The sequence below is a fragment of the Aplysia californica genome, unplaced genomic scaffold (assembly GCF_000002075.1).
Source record: "Aplysia californica isolate F4 #8 unplaced genomic scaffold, AplCal3.0 scaffold00229, whole genome shotgun sequence".
NCBI lineage: Eukaryota > Metazoa > Mollusca > Gastropoda > Aplysiida > Aplysiidae > Aplysia > Aplysia californica.
The window spans coordinates 570,575-586,601 of NW_004797499.1; positions in this window are offsets into that span (position 1 = coordinate 570,575).

A 16,027-nucleotide genomic window follows, 5' to 3' on the forward strand; every position below is an offset into this window, starting at 1 on the left:
CCCCCTCTCTCTCTCACCTCCCTCTCTCTCTCAGCTCCCTCTCTCTCCCCCCTCTATTCTTACACACACGTTCTACTCTCTCACAGCTCTCTCTCTGTTCTCTCTCTAACCTGACAGAACTCTCTCCCTCCCCCACACACCCACTCAGCGGGTGCAAGATGCGATGTACTGATTAGATAAAAAAGTATTAGTACCTGTAAGCTTACTTGCTTTTAACAATTAACGTAAGGTGCTCTGCCAAACCCACGGGCTGAGTGATTATCTACTAGTACTACTACAGTTTGTGACACGTGACTTGTGACATGTGACATATGGCATTCCCCGCTGCGCAGTTCGGCCTCCACAGCTGCATTGATTGATCCAGCAACTGGGGCAGTGGTTCAATCATCTGTTGGTCACCGTAGATCTACAGTACACGAACTTATCAGGTGCGATGTTCAGCTAATAGGCACAGTTTGTTAATTTAATTTCGTTTGTTATATATTATTGTCTTTTAAAAATAATATGTGGGCTGTTCAGAGAGAATAACAAAGGGTGACACCAGGGACAGAAGAGGAAGGGCTTAAAAAGGACTTTTAAAAGGCAAATAGTATTTGTTGTTGCTTTCTTTACTTACTTTCCTTTTTTATTCCGCTTGTACCGGTGGGTGTCGCAAGGAGACACGGGCGACTGGCCTGCAGGAGGGACATCCCGTGAGCTCTGAGGGTGTCTGACACAGATTCGCCCCAGCGTCGTCTTTGTCTTTCACTTTCACTGGCTCTCCAGCCAGAATATCTAGACGGGAAACTTGGGGTCTAACCCACTCTACTCTATACAAAACACATTGTACAAGTATGAAACTTTGAGTTTCGAGTTGGGTTCGGGACCTGCTTTTCTCTTGCTGTCGCACACAGAAGACCTGAGTTCGATTCCCGAGCGGGGAGGGTTTTTATCGATTATCTTCTTCTGCCTGCCGGGACATCGTTCAGTCAAATGATGTCTTTTATGCATTGGGCTATTCATTTCATTCCACACTGGCATCAGCAGTGTAGAACGTGCCCGGCCCGGGGTTTGGAGGTAACATTTATTGTCAGACCTAAAATGCCCAGTAGAATCCATACGCAGAAACAGGTGCGGCAAGTGACTACTTTTGCTTAACCCGCGTTAGTCTTGACAGGCGGGGTCGAAGCTGCCCGCCTCCTAAATGATCTAAATTGTGTTGATGACGGCGACATCAACAATTACCCTTGCAGTTGCATAATCCCCCGCCCACTTACCACTGGCATACGTAACACGAGAAGGCAAAATTGCCATTTAGAGAAGTTAATGTTAATGTCTATGGCACTTAAACCCATTCATGCAGCAAGGTCTGATCTGATATACATGTATACAGATCTGAACGACAACAGATGCGTACACTACACCAGTAAGCCTACAACGACAAACATTTGGGGCGCGCACTGTCACAGATTCTATCTCGAGCAGCCTAACTTTCACTTTCCTCCTCTCTGCGTAATTACCGAATCCGTCTGATGATTTTAATTTTACTTTTAGTTTTAATAAGAGTTTTGCGGCACTTGGAAACACAAATAGATCATACTAGCTGGGCCCCCTTTCGATTAAAGGAACGATCGGTGCTTTAATATCAACTAAAAGTCATTGGCCTACTATATCTACACTCTACTGGAATGGGGAAATAAATCTTGAGAGATGCAAAAATGAGAAGGTCTAGATCTATACTCTCAAAACAAAATGCGCCTCACGAAATATCACTTCCGGATTTTCTAAAATTACAGAGACAGAAGCGTCGGCCCACAAAAAGCGATCGGCGAAATAAACAAATTTAGGTTGCTGCAGCAAAACTGTCTCAAAACTGAAAAAACGAAGGGCGTCATGATCTGGAGAATATTTTAAAGATTTTTTTTGCGAAAACTGCATTTCGATCGATACAGCCATTAAAAAGCCTTTTGAAAAGCAAAATTCGGCCATCACAAATAGATAATAGATAAGTGCGAGCAAACCACAACAGAGCACTCACCAACCCTCCTGATTTTTGCGACTGTTTCTCAGTTGTTGATATTGAGCTGGTTCGCCAGGAACTTGTACGATAAAAAACGACAACATTTTGCCAGGGAATTCTTTAACAGTAACACTGGAAATATGTATTAGCTAATCTGACAATAACGCCTGTTACCTCCCCCCCCCCCAACAAACAAACAAACAAAACAAAACAAAAACAAACAAACAAGCAAAAATCTCAGAGGTCTAGGGTGCAAGTTGCGCACATTAAAGAACCCTTGGCGGTCTAGAATCGATAAGAGTAGGCTTCGGCCGCCATCCGCACGGGCAAAATTCAAAATTTCCTACCAGCTGGTTAGGTGTTTCCCGCGCGCTCATATTCAGTTATTCAGTTGCGAGCGCCGTAAAACACTTACCAAAAAAAATAAATAATAAAAATAATAGTAACACTGGAAACATGTATTAGCTAATCTGACAATAACGCCCCCCCCCCCCCCCCCCAATAAACAACAACAAACAAACCAAAAACCGCATGATAATACAGTATACTGAGAAACGATTTGTCTTCCGTGTGAGAATGAGAAACGCGTACTCTGTTTCATCCAAGTTGTTTCTCCTCATTTTGTTTTGAGGGTGCGTGGTGGGTGTGTGAGGGGGGGGGGGGGGAGTGCAGAGGTGGAGGAGGGGTTTGTAAGGGGCGTTTAACCAAAAGCCTTCGATACTACTTCGTGCTGGCGACCCTATCGTTCTGGGGTATTTCTTTTTAAGACTAAAAAAACCCCCCAAAAAACAAACAAACAAAAAAGAAGCAACTGAACTCACGTCTCTTGCGTGCGACACAGAAGCGCCGAACAGCTGCTATTCCACACACACACACAACCGATATAATATTATTTATGTTGATTTGTCGTTGATTTACAGACTGACAATGTTTCTAACCTCCCCTCCCCCCAATTTTGTTGTTGTTAAAAATATATAGGATCTATCCGTATCAGGGACGGCTCGTGGGTCTAAAAAGTGGGCGTGCACAATTAAGCTATCTTAGGTTGAAGATAGTCAAGGGCATAGTAAATGAGATGATGTATAATTTTAGGATCTTTGGGTTGGTGAGGGAGAACCTTGTGATTCTATTTTCATTCTTTTTACTTGTGGCTTTGACGTCTAGAACTAAATCTGTTTGTTAGCTAAACGTCATTTTCATTCATCCTGTATTAGAACTGAACACTTAAGTAATACCTTTCACCACTCTACTACAAAACCGTTCAAACACACAACTCATAGGACAATGACTTAAGTATGTTAGTATGTCACGTTCACCTCCCTCAGGTTCACGGTCACAGAGTCACTTAAAATAGCGGCAAGACAATGAACCAATCACAATTCACTTGAACACTCCGCTGGATTGCTCCTGGGCTCACATAATCTTGGCATAGAATAGTGCAGTCTATCGAGTTTATTTTTAGATTGCCTACTGTGGGCTATGTTTCGGCACTATTCGGCAGGAGCGCATTTGAGATGTGCCGTCTTATTAACATTAATGTACCGCCAAACTCTCTACGAGTGTCGTCATCGCTTGGGTTATCCCAAAGCGTGATTTATAGGTCAGGTTACACTGTTGAATATCCTGCTATGTTTAGATACAGCGCATGAACTTTGGCATGGCATAGTAGATGTTTCACAGCGTTACAGACACAGAAATGGCAGTTACAGCGCCAGTGAGAAACGTGTTTTGTTATAATATTTGGCTAGTGTTTGTTTCTAGCGTCTTTTATCTTATTATTATAGTTTTTAACGTAATAAAATATTTTGGGCGGCACTGCACGACCGTGCTCTATGGACGAACCGCGCCTGATCTATCTATCTATCTATCTATCTATCTATCTATCTATCTATCTATCTATCTATCTCTCTGTCTATCTATCTATCTGTCTATCTATCTATCTATCTATCTATCTATCTATCTATCTATCTATATACAATGTATATGAGTCATTTTCAAAAAAATGTCACATTTTAGATTCTTAATTTTTCGAAAAATAAATTTTTATGAAAAGTTATGAAAAAATATTGATGAAATGAATCAACCATCTATAGACATAAATGTGAAATTTCTTAGCTTAATTCCGTCAAATTAGAGCGTCACGGCAACTTTTGGGCTAGAGTCCTAGTAAAAAGTTCTCTCCTGTTACCAATAGAAATCATAGAGCTGTGTTATTGGAATAGGTTGGGGGGGGGGGGGGGGGGGGGGGGGGTTAATGCACTATATGTTGGTGAAACTAGGTCATCAGGAAAATAATAAAAAAGCACTTCAGTTTAACAATCCACGCAAAATTATTTCGGATTTAAGTGCCAAATTTAAAAATCATTGAAAATTTTAGAGTTTCAATTGGTGATTATCACTGTAAGATCAAACACGTTGTGATCATATGAATTTCTATTCCTTTTAGCAGTAAGATGAAGCTAATCCCACACTTACTTTTTAAAAACAAAGTTCAAGATTTTTTTAAAATGAACGTAAAGAGGGGTGGTAACAGGAGGAAAACATGGGTAACAGGAGAGAAAGTGGGTAACAGGACGGAACATAAAAGACTGTTATCAGGTTTTAACAACAAAACTCATCAAAAATGAAACACTTATACTAGTGATATCATCTAAAGGAATAACCGAAGAATGGATCGGAATGTTGAAAGCATGTAACATATTCTGTCGAGAAGTTATTTACTGGGTGTAGTTACAATGTAAAAGAACGAAGGAATCAAACAATAAGTGGGCGTCGAAACGAAATATATCGAGAGGATGTTTTGGAGGCGTAATGATAATAGGGCCACAACTGCCAACCTCAAAGGTCTACAAGGGAAGGCTAATAAAAAGATGGATCGATGTAATCAAAGACATCCTTCAAAGGCACACTATGCCGATCCAAAAAGCAACACACCTGGCCCATGTCCGAGAACTGAATCTCTCCTCGACACCACGCAGTATAAGAGATCATATAAAATAAGAGTAAAGTAAAGTTACCAGTGTGTAGTGTAGACAGCTGATTTTGCAAAGCCCCAACGTGTGTGCTTTGTATTTCCTCTTCCATTTTACTCAAACAATTTTGAGCGACGCACTCTTGCTTCATTGGCTTGAAGATTGCTCCATGTCTTTCCTTAAACTAATGGTCAATATTAGAATCGTATAACTTTTACTGTCGAAACGTTTTCTGGAATAAAGCCCACAATGGCATCAACCTCCCAGTTTCTGCTCTCTTCTTAGTGATTCTTATTTTCTTCTGTTCACTGTTCGGGATTTCTATTTTCTTTCATTACTACCCTCTTCTGCCACGTTGCAGTGAGTCCTATGTCTTCAGAGTATGCTAGGATTGGATCCTTTTATTTTGCCTCATCCTTCCTCTTGCATCATTAGATGTTGAGGGAGGGGGAGGGGGGTACAATTTTCGATCAAGGGCAGTGTCGGTGGCTTCTGTTGTTGAAATGTTATTCTTTCGGAGGACCTCTATCCTCTATAACGCTATCCAGCCAAGTTTTGCGTGGTCTGCACCTACCCTTGTATCCGGACATATTAGAGTTGTAAGCTTGTGAAGCTGGGTGATTTGGTGACACTCTCATCAGATGACCAAACCACTTCATTCTTTGATGTTCTTGTTCCATAACCGGTTCATTCCCTGTCAAATTTCGTTTATCAGTCTTTCGTCTTCCTGTTTTATATCGTAAGTCAATGTTGGAAGGAATATGTTGTGAATAAGTCGTTGTCTTTTTACTTCCATTGGTAGGTGTTTATGGGTGAGTAGTGCTGACTATTTATAGGTTTCTGCATTTGCTTTTGGATCCTGATTTCAATTTTCCTATATCCACTCTTCCGTCATGTGTAAGCATACTCCCAAGCTATTTAAATTCCTCAACTTGTTTAAGTTGTGTCCCGTCGATGGGGATGTTCAGTAGTGGGACTGGGTTTCTAAGATCACACGATCCATGCGTGCATGTTTTGGCCAAACTTGAGCAGGAATAACCTTCAGATGAACACGATGCATAAACAACGCGTCAGCTATCAACTCTGAGTTTTCACAAATCTTGCACGCACAAGTGTTTTGATCTGATTATAAAATAGCTTCCGCTGTCAAAAGCTCGTTAAACAAATGTTTGAACTGCTCTGGTACTGTCTGTACAGATGTTCTACGATGTCATTCAACAAACGTTTTTAAGTTTTAAAAATTTCTTCCAAGGTAACAATATTTTTAAACCGTTCAAAATTCTCGAGTTGTCAAGCCAAAGGAAAAAAGCCTTAAATGTGCACTTTATCCATCTGCAGAGTTGAAAGCACTTTTTTCTTCGGTTTTCTTTTGTTCTTTATGTTGAGAGTTCTACGAAATTAAAAAATTGCTCTGGATTTTGTACTTTCTTAATATTTCTCCAGAAGCCAACATTCGAATACTTTTGTTTTCTTTCATCAGTCTTTCAATTCATCCAGGAGAGCAAAAGGAAATTTCAGTTTTCTTTTCACTGCCTTCTTGCTCTCAGATAAGGTTTTCATTTTCAACTTTAATTTTCTTTTTCTCTGCACTGTTTTCATTGCAAACCTACACTTTAGTCTAGAAAAAAAAAGAACACACTTGAGGATGGGGCATTTGCTGTTTTGTCATCCGCACAGTTTGATTTCCTCTTCAGATTTGTGTCTTTCTTCTTTTTTCTCCATTCCACACATGCTGCCAAATGGTCTCTTGAAATCATACAAACGACAGGTTTTCTTTCCCTTTATTCTTTGTCTTTGATGCAGTTCTGCTTTTCATATTGCAAGCACTGACCTACAGTTCTTGTTTCGCCTCTTTCTGTCTCTCCTTTATTAATTTTCTTCAGCAGGCGTCAGCTTTGTTTCTGGTGAAAACAGCAAATATTATTTCTAAAAAGTCCTGTTTGAGAAATCAACTATATATAGGGCCCGCCCTTCATACAATCAATCTAGATCCAGCATAAGTGGCTTTGTGCTGAAGTCAACTATGCTAAGCTGATTTCATGTGTGACAAATTTTCTTTCGAAGAAGATTCTTATTTCTTACTTCAGTCTACATCTAAGTCTGTGCGACAACACGAAATGCACGTCTAAATCTGCAACTAAATAAAAGATCTAGATCTAGACCTACATTTTAAGAATTCTTTGGTTAAAATAGTAAATGGTACAGGTTTAACGCCCTTATAAGATTATTTTAGAGGTGGGACCTCCGAGTTTAACGGTTAACGTCCTCTCCGAAAGGACGGAGCCAAATGGGAAATTCGTGGGTTAAGTGTCTTTCTCAAGGACGCAACGTTGTACCGAGCTGAGGCTCGAACCCCTAAACCTGCAATATCACAATTACTTAGAACTCTTCGATACCATTTATCAAAATAGAAGGTTCTAGACTTTGGTGGAACAAATGTAGGTTGCATTATTATTGTCGTCGATGTAGGAAACAGGGAAGGTTTTGTCTTTCATTGTACTCTGTTGTTCCCTCGCTATTGCTCTCAATTCCATCCTGTTACCTAAATTACAGAATCACAATACAGGAGTTTGTTGAAAAAGTACAGACACATCTTTCATAAAGTAACTATTCTGTTTTGTTTGTGCATAAATGACCCATTTTCAACCCGAACTTTGGTCAATTTAGCTGTCCCCGCGGCGTCGGTGGCCTAGTGGTTAGGCTCTCGGACTTGCAACCGTGAGGTCGTGGGTTCGAATCCCGTCAGGGGCCTGACGATGTGTCCTTGGGAAAGGCACTGCACAAATTTTCCTCACTTCACCCAGGTGGAAATGGGTACCCGGCTATAGACAGTGAACGATCTTGTCAGTTTGATAGTGTTTGAGCGCGTGAAATCCGCAGCTTGCACAGTATGCTTCCGCGGAAGTCGAGAATGTTTCTGAGTGTTCTCAGAAGAGGGTCTGCTGGGGTAATAATAGTTGTAAAGCGCATAGAGCATGCTCTTGAGCATGGATATGCGCTATATAAATGCAATTATTATTATTATTATTATTATTATTATTATTATTGTTATTATTATTATTATTATTATTATTATTATTTATGCACCCCGCAAAATTTAGCAAAATTTGATCATTTTTTGCATAATTTCTGATTACTTTCCTTTATCATTCTTTGTTAAAATTAACAGAATCCCATAATTTCACATTTTTTGGCTCATTTTGCATAATTTCATAATTTTTCTTGCATAAAACGACGGGGACAGGTTTAGCTACCCCTCCTACTTGCTATCTTGTATTCTCTGTTACTCTCAATTCCGTCCTGTTACTCAAAGATAAAAATTACAATTCAGGTGTTCTGTTTGAAAGACACAAACATGCCTTTAGTTTTAACCTCTTTCATTTACTCTATTAAGCATGGACTACCTCACATTCTAACCCAAACTGTGGTCAGTTAAGATATTGAGCACCTTCCTTTCTCTCCTGTTACCAAAACCCGGGTAACAGGAGGGAATTTTGTATATCATTACCCTGATGACCACTCACTGGGTAGAGCTCATGTTATGGATTGTCTTACCATTAAATGTAACCTTGGCAGACTTCCTAACCAAAGGAGAGTGTAGCGGATTTCTGTATAATAAGTCGTTATAGACCACGGTAACAGGAGGGACATTTATGCTCAAATACTCACCATGTTGGGTTGAACTTGACTCTGTATCTTTCAAGTGCGTATTGCATAAGCTCCTCTGTCTCATGTTATATAAAGGAATATGAAGGGAGTCTTCACTCGAAAAATCTCAAAGAAATACATTTATATCTAGGGACCATTCATCTGTGTGAAATGCTGGGTAACAGGAGAGAACGTTGAAATGGGTTAAGCAAAATATGGAGATAAAGAGTTAATAAACAAATAAAAGACAAGGACGGGCACCAAGATTTGTTTTGCTTCGGTACTGCTGTCCAATACTCTGTATAACTGAAATATTTAATCCCTGGTGCCATGATTTAAAAAACATATACGTGTTGCGGAACTTGCCATTTTTTGCCTATTGAGCAAGATTTACAAAAGAGCTGTAATATTCCTATGACTTGGGCAGTTTTGAAAACCTGATTTTAAGGTCAAGGAATGTTTGGCCTTGTTCGTGAACATAGTCAAAGGCAATTCTAAGCAATTTTAATGGTATCCAAGGAATTAGGTCAGGAATAAAAAATTCAAAAAATGCGACATTTTTTGGAAAATGACTCACACATATATATATATTTATTTATTAAAAAAAAAAAATATTTATTAATTTATTTTTAAAAAAATAATTTTAATAATTTTTAAAAAATTTTTTTAAATAATTTTTTTTTTTTGGTTTTTGTTTTGTTTTGGGGGGGGGGGGGGTAAAGTGTTAACGGCGCTCGCAACTGCATAAGGTCATATGAGCGCGCGGGACACACCTAATATTTTCAGTTAATTGGGTGGCGGCCGAAGCCTACTCTTATCGATTTTAGACCACCAATGGATCTTTAACGTGCGCAATTTGCACACGGGCCCTCCGAGATTTTTCGCCCTTGTCCGAGAAGGCTAGGTGTAGATCTTTCCTACCAGGAGATCAGGGGTGTGGCTGAAACACAGCAGTAAGAAGAAGCGAAGGAGTAGCAGTAGAAAGGCTGCAGAAAGAATCAGGAGCCCAGAGGAACAGGCAAAGGAGGTGAGGGGGTGGGGGCAGAAAGAGGAGACGAAAGCAGACGACAGAACATTGCTAGAGAGCAGGAAATGAGGTGAAAGGGGACAATTTTAGAGAATAACATTTTTCGGTCGCTACCCGGATTCGAACCCGGGACCTTTTGGATGAGAGGCCAACACTTTAACCTCTAGGCAACGAGAGCATATATATATATATATATATATATATATATATAGCTGGGCCCCCCTTTCTATGAAAGGAATGATCAGTACATTATCATCAACTGAAAGTCATTGGCCTACTATATTGACACTCTACTGGAATGGAGAGTCCAGGAGAGTCTTGAGAGATGCAAAAAATTAGAAGGTCAAGATAATGTATACTCTCAAAACAAAATGCACCTCGCGAAATATCACTTCCGGCACTTTCATTGTGAAGGACAGCTACGCAGATTTGTTTCTTTTCTCAGTGGAATAATCACAAAGGCCAAAGAAGGACGGGAACTTTTTGTCGCATATATTTTTCTAAATTCAGGAAATTAATAAATAAATAAATTAGGCTATGTCATGGTGACGTATCTATCTTTTTGAAGGTACTTGCCGACTTTCAACTCTGTAGCTGTCGTAGTTTTATGGGAAAAGTGACGCATGTGTTTCCAAGTTGTCACATATATAATAATATGAAATGTTTCAAATAATCAAAATTTTGAAGTTGAAAAAAATATATATACATATTATTTAGAAGGCGCGGATGTTTCTACCCCGCAGTACCCCAGATTTAAGATTTGCTTGTTTGGATAAAGAGAAGCACGTCGACACAGTAATGGTTTTCTAGTGCAGGGGAAAAGTAAGACGGACAGAAAGAAAAAGCAGAGGGAAAGTAAAGAAGTAAGACCTATCAGTGGAGTCCTCCAACCACCCACACAGACAGGCAGAAACAGAGGGAAAGTAAAGACGTAGGACCTATCAGTGGAGTCCTCCAACCACCCATTCAGACAGGAAGAAACAGCAGAGGGAAAGTAAAGACGTAGGACCTATCTGTGGAGTCCTCCAACCACCCATACAGACAGGCAGAAACAGAAGAAAAGTAAAGACGCAGGACCTATCAGTGGAGTCCCCCAACCACCATACAGACAGGCAGAAACAGCAGAGGGAAAGTAAAAAAGTAAGGCCTATCAGTGGCGCCCTCCAACCACCCACCCAGACAGACAGACAGAAACAGGTTTCCGGAAGGTAAAGAAGTAAGACCTATCACTATCAGTAGCGCCCCCCAACTACCCGTCATCCCAGCAGACAATGACTGGTACCGCACTTGAAAAAAATAAAATTGGGTGAGGGAAAAGCAGGGGTATAGTGAAGAAGTGGTAAATGTATAGGTTTAACACCCCTATCAACACAATAAGGTTAAGAAGAGGCAGCACCTCCGAGTATAACGTCCATCTCCGAAGAAAAAGACCGAGCAGAACGGGAAATTCTTGTAGCCTACTTAAGTTTGTAAAGTGCCTTTCCCAAGGACACATGGTCGGACTGAACTGAGGGTCGAATCTCTGAACCCACAATCTCACGATTACGGGTCCAGTGCCCATTGCGGATGAGGTCGGGCGATCGGTTTGTGCCAAGATAGCCGCTTTGCGCCCTCAATCTGGCTAGCAAACGGACCCGACCCGACCCGACCGTGCCAATTGACACCCGGTATAACCATTAGACAACCGACGCCATAAGAGGACCTGAGTGATGTGACAAATACAGATAACTTGGAGATTTTGGGCTTAACAGTCCTCCAACTGTACTTGCAATTGCGAGAGTCTTTTTTTACGTTAGTTTTACAGCACTTGCAACACAATAAGGTCATAGAAGTGCCGAAATTTAGAGGTGTTACAAGGGAGTAGTCACAAATACAAAAAAGAAGTAGGGGGAGATAATGACGATAGCTGTTTGATTACAGGAAAGAAGGAGCAAACCACACCAGAGCACCCACCCACCAACCACCCACTGCGTGAGTGTAGTCATTTTTTGTTTTACTAAGGTTTTACGGCGCTTGCAACTGCACAAGGTCATATGAGCGCCAAGGGATGGATGTCAACAGAAAAGTCTAGAGACTGGGAATCAGGCTTACTCTGCTCACCTCTCTAGCTCAACAGCATAGTCTGCTTCAACTACTACCAAGGTACCCCGGAAATAGCAGTTCACAAGAGAGTGACAAACATGCAAAAGAAGTAGAGAAAAATGACGATAGTAAGGATGCGGAAAGAAAAAGCAGCAGTTCCCCCTGTTGTTCCGGCATAGTATAGTATGAGAATGACATTAACAAATCAGCCCATTTACAATTCTACTGTGCATAAGAACATGTTAATATTTCCCCTTTGGGAATGGCCTAAAGACACCGAGTCTAGTCAGAGTCATAGTAACTTAGAAAGACATGATATAAGAACAGATAGAATGAGAAAAAAGAACGAATAAAAACCAAGGAGAAACACCAGACTAGCATTGCATTGACACATTTAATGGACATTTGCATCAACAGGAATTTTTTTCTGGACATTAATTGAACAAGTTCACCAAGGACACAAGTCATATACACAAATTCTTCTCCCTCCATCTGAGACTGAGGCAAACCAATAAAATATAATTTAACTAAAATCTGGTACTGTGTATTTGGGGGGAGGGCAGGATATTTAAAAAAACCTAAATCACAATAAGCAGAACAAAACACAAGAGGGTAAAGATCTACTGTACATGCTTGAAAGACTTCATATATTCCGTCTAAGCATACTTCTAAACCACACACACACACAAATGCATTTCATGTGAGCAGTCTGACATCATCTGACATCAACGTAAAAGTGCTTGTAGCAGCTCAAAGCCTTAAAAGAGGCTTCAAGCAAGAAATATCGCTGTGTCTGACATTAACCCTGTCGGTACGTCATGTTTTACTATCGTATCCATACGACGTGAGGAACTCTGTGCCACCACTTTCCAAAGAGGAAATTTACTCATTAATCTGATCCGTATACTTCGCATAGCAGTGTGTCAAAATGTTTTTTTGAGAAATACTGAGAGTTTCAAAGACATCTTCGCACTAGAAGTACTCTAAAATGTGAAGAATACAACCTCCGGGATACAAAATGACCCTAGGGCGTACGGATAGGCTTAACAAACTATCCAAAACACAAAATCAAATAAAAGAGCAGAAAAAAAGAGGGAATGGGTGGGTGGGGGGGTGGGCTTCTGATATACAAAAATTTTAAAGTTCTAATTACCGCCTGGAGGACGTGTAGGTACATAAATGCAAGGGGCTCATCCACACGCGCGCGTGCGCACACACGTATTTGCTGCATACTTAATCTGACATAAATACCCTTGCACATCTCTGACAAGCAAGCACTCGCTCAGTAATTTTAAGTATAAGCCATCATCAGCTCTGTGTTTCTCAAACAAACAAAACAAAAGCAGTAAAAAAAACCCCAACATAATACATGTACGCTAGCTTTAGCCGGACAGCTGCCTGCAACAGGGGGGAAATACTGCAACAAGTGGAGATCTGACGCATGAACTGTGGGGGGGAACAAAGCCTGATCACAGCAGGGCCACAGTCTTCACTCCGCTCCGGCCAGGTATCACATCAGTCTTAGGCACAGAATTCAGGCAAGCCGTGTAACGTGCGTTAAATACTCTGGGTCCCCAACACAGCAACACCTGGGTATAACTTACTCCCTTCGACCGAAGATTTTGAACGTCTTAGCTGAGGAGGTGTGTATTGCTATTAGCCAAACTGAGTAAACATGCTGAATAGGACTTGGGGTTTCAGAAAGTGAACTTTACAGCCCATAGTAAGTTTGAAGCCGTGTTTGTTATACTGAGGTCTTATTTACTGTATATTTTACTTTCACTTGCTTCACTTCATGGGATACAGGGTCACAACTTTAGTTGAACCAGCTCTAATTGTCACGTGGCCAAGACAGTCACCTGTACAAACCAGCCACTTCCCACCCTTCTGTTTTGTCTATTGTAATGAACACTGTCTTAGACATCCACTTTTGTCCTCGACAATGGGTGGCTGTACTGGATAAATTCGACTGTATGAAATCAAATTGCATATGCCACGAACATGTCCACATGTACTGAAAGAGTTACACACCTGATTACGGTTACACTTTTTTGTTTTAGTAAGCGTTTTTTTTAATGACAAGGCTACCCTCTAGAAGAGGAGACAAAGATCACAAAAAGGGACCCACAGTATTCGTTTGGACAACTGGCAGCTCAAGCTAGTGGACAGAGGAAAAAAAACAAGGGGCACAGCTGTAATACACACAAAGATTACAAAAAAATCTCCATCACTGTTTTGCGTTTCACACAAAAACGAGTTCACTTTCAAGAGAGAAATGATGAATATACTGTACAGACTTTTGAGAGTAGAAACTATAAACTAAAGCTTCCAAAATGCTTCATTTGTAAGGTTGAAGAATGTGCACTCAAACACTGGTGTACACAAGTATATGTACATGGACATATATTACACTTATGAAGCAATCTGAAATTCAAAAAGTTTATCATAAGTAAAAAAGGCAAGACGGCACAGATGTACAAAACAAATAAGGAAAAAAGAATGAAAGTAGACGTACCAGAGTCACTCTCCCTTACTCTGAAGCGATGACAAAGAGCTTATCTTTTTCACACCACTAGCTAGGAGATAGGCATTACACACACACACTACAACGCAGGCATTACACACACACGCTCTACATCACACACACACAACACCACAGGCATTACACACACAAACCACATATCTCACACACACACACAACACACTGCATCACAGGGAAAAATAGGTGTAGTTCAGAGGGTCAAAAGCCACAGCAGCATGATCAGTGACAGCTCGCTCAAGTCAGCGTAACATATCTGTACGTCCGGTTCAATAAATAATGCTCTTCTGGCAAAAAAAATATCTCCTACCAGCATGTGAAAGCTGGAGTATCCGCTTCTCCTAGCTACACACATTACAATCAAACGTTGCCGCAAATAATGCAAGCCAATAAGAGGTCATGGACACACAGCTTCCTGCAGCTAAGCTACAAAATCACAATTTTCAGCTCATCCCAAGACCAGGATCAACATGGTCCAGGGTCAAAACTGCTCCTCAAGAATCCCTGGAGAGCAACTCTGACAAGATGGCTTCTCTATTTTCAGTGAGATTCCCTTGAAATACTATTACAGATGCAGTGTTCTTCAAAAATGGGGTGGAAAAGGGGGAGGGGGGGGGGAGGAGAGAAATAAAGGCTTCCCTTAACTTACAGGCACCACCAAACACATGTTGATAGTTTAAGAAGCCGTTGACCTAGGGAACAAGAAATCCTGATTATTCTTTTTCATCAAGTTTAACCCAACAATGTTTCCATGGTCCCAGCAACAAGACAACACGACCAGGGTAGAGTTAACAAAAAGGTCACAGCACAAACTGCTACCCCTATAATCTGACATGGTTCCTAACAAAGGAGAGTCCTGTTTGACACACTCAATGATGCAGTAACAACAAAAATAGGTCATATTAGAGCCAAAGATATGTTACTAGAAAGTAATCTGCAAAGAAAAGAAGGAGGAGAGAGGAAGAGGACAGATTTTTTATAGGAAAGAAAGAGCAAACCCCACCACAGTATCACCCTTCCCCAGTTTTGGGTCAACCACATATTGGTGAAAACATTTCAATTCTGACAAAACTAGGCCTTTCACTTTTATTAAGTATCCCATGCATAAACGTACAACACACATACCTACAGGCACATACTCCACAACACAGGCAAACATTAATTAAATAAGTGAATAACACGCTGTCCTTTATACACACACACACTGACATGTAAAGAGTAAAAATACATACACAGCAAAACTACCATTTTCTTTTTCAGGCTGCATGTTATAATAATCACTGCGACGCTGACAATGTAGTTATGAAAACTGAAAAATGACTTCAGTTCCTGAGAATGACTTCAACCAAAACCATATGACCAGTAATAGTCTTACCACACAAAAGGCAAAAATAAAAATATGAAACTGAAGGAGAAAAAGATGTTAAAATACTTCCATTAAAATCTATAATACACTTACATACAACCTGAATCCCAAAGTCTTGAAACTTCCAAACATCATAGATCAGGTTATCAAAGGAATGCTTTCTAACCATTTCAAGCCGACATACAGCTACAGAGAGCCATCATAAAAAAGAGTAAGCCCTTACTAGAACTTCAGTGTACATCAGTAAAAACTCAAGCACACACACAAATGCACATTTGTACACTCACAAGAAAGGCATAATGCCTTTAGCTTTGCCCCAGACTTAAGTGAAACGAAAATCCTTCGCATTTTCTGACACCAAAACTCCCATCATCTATATACAAGTTTAAACCCC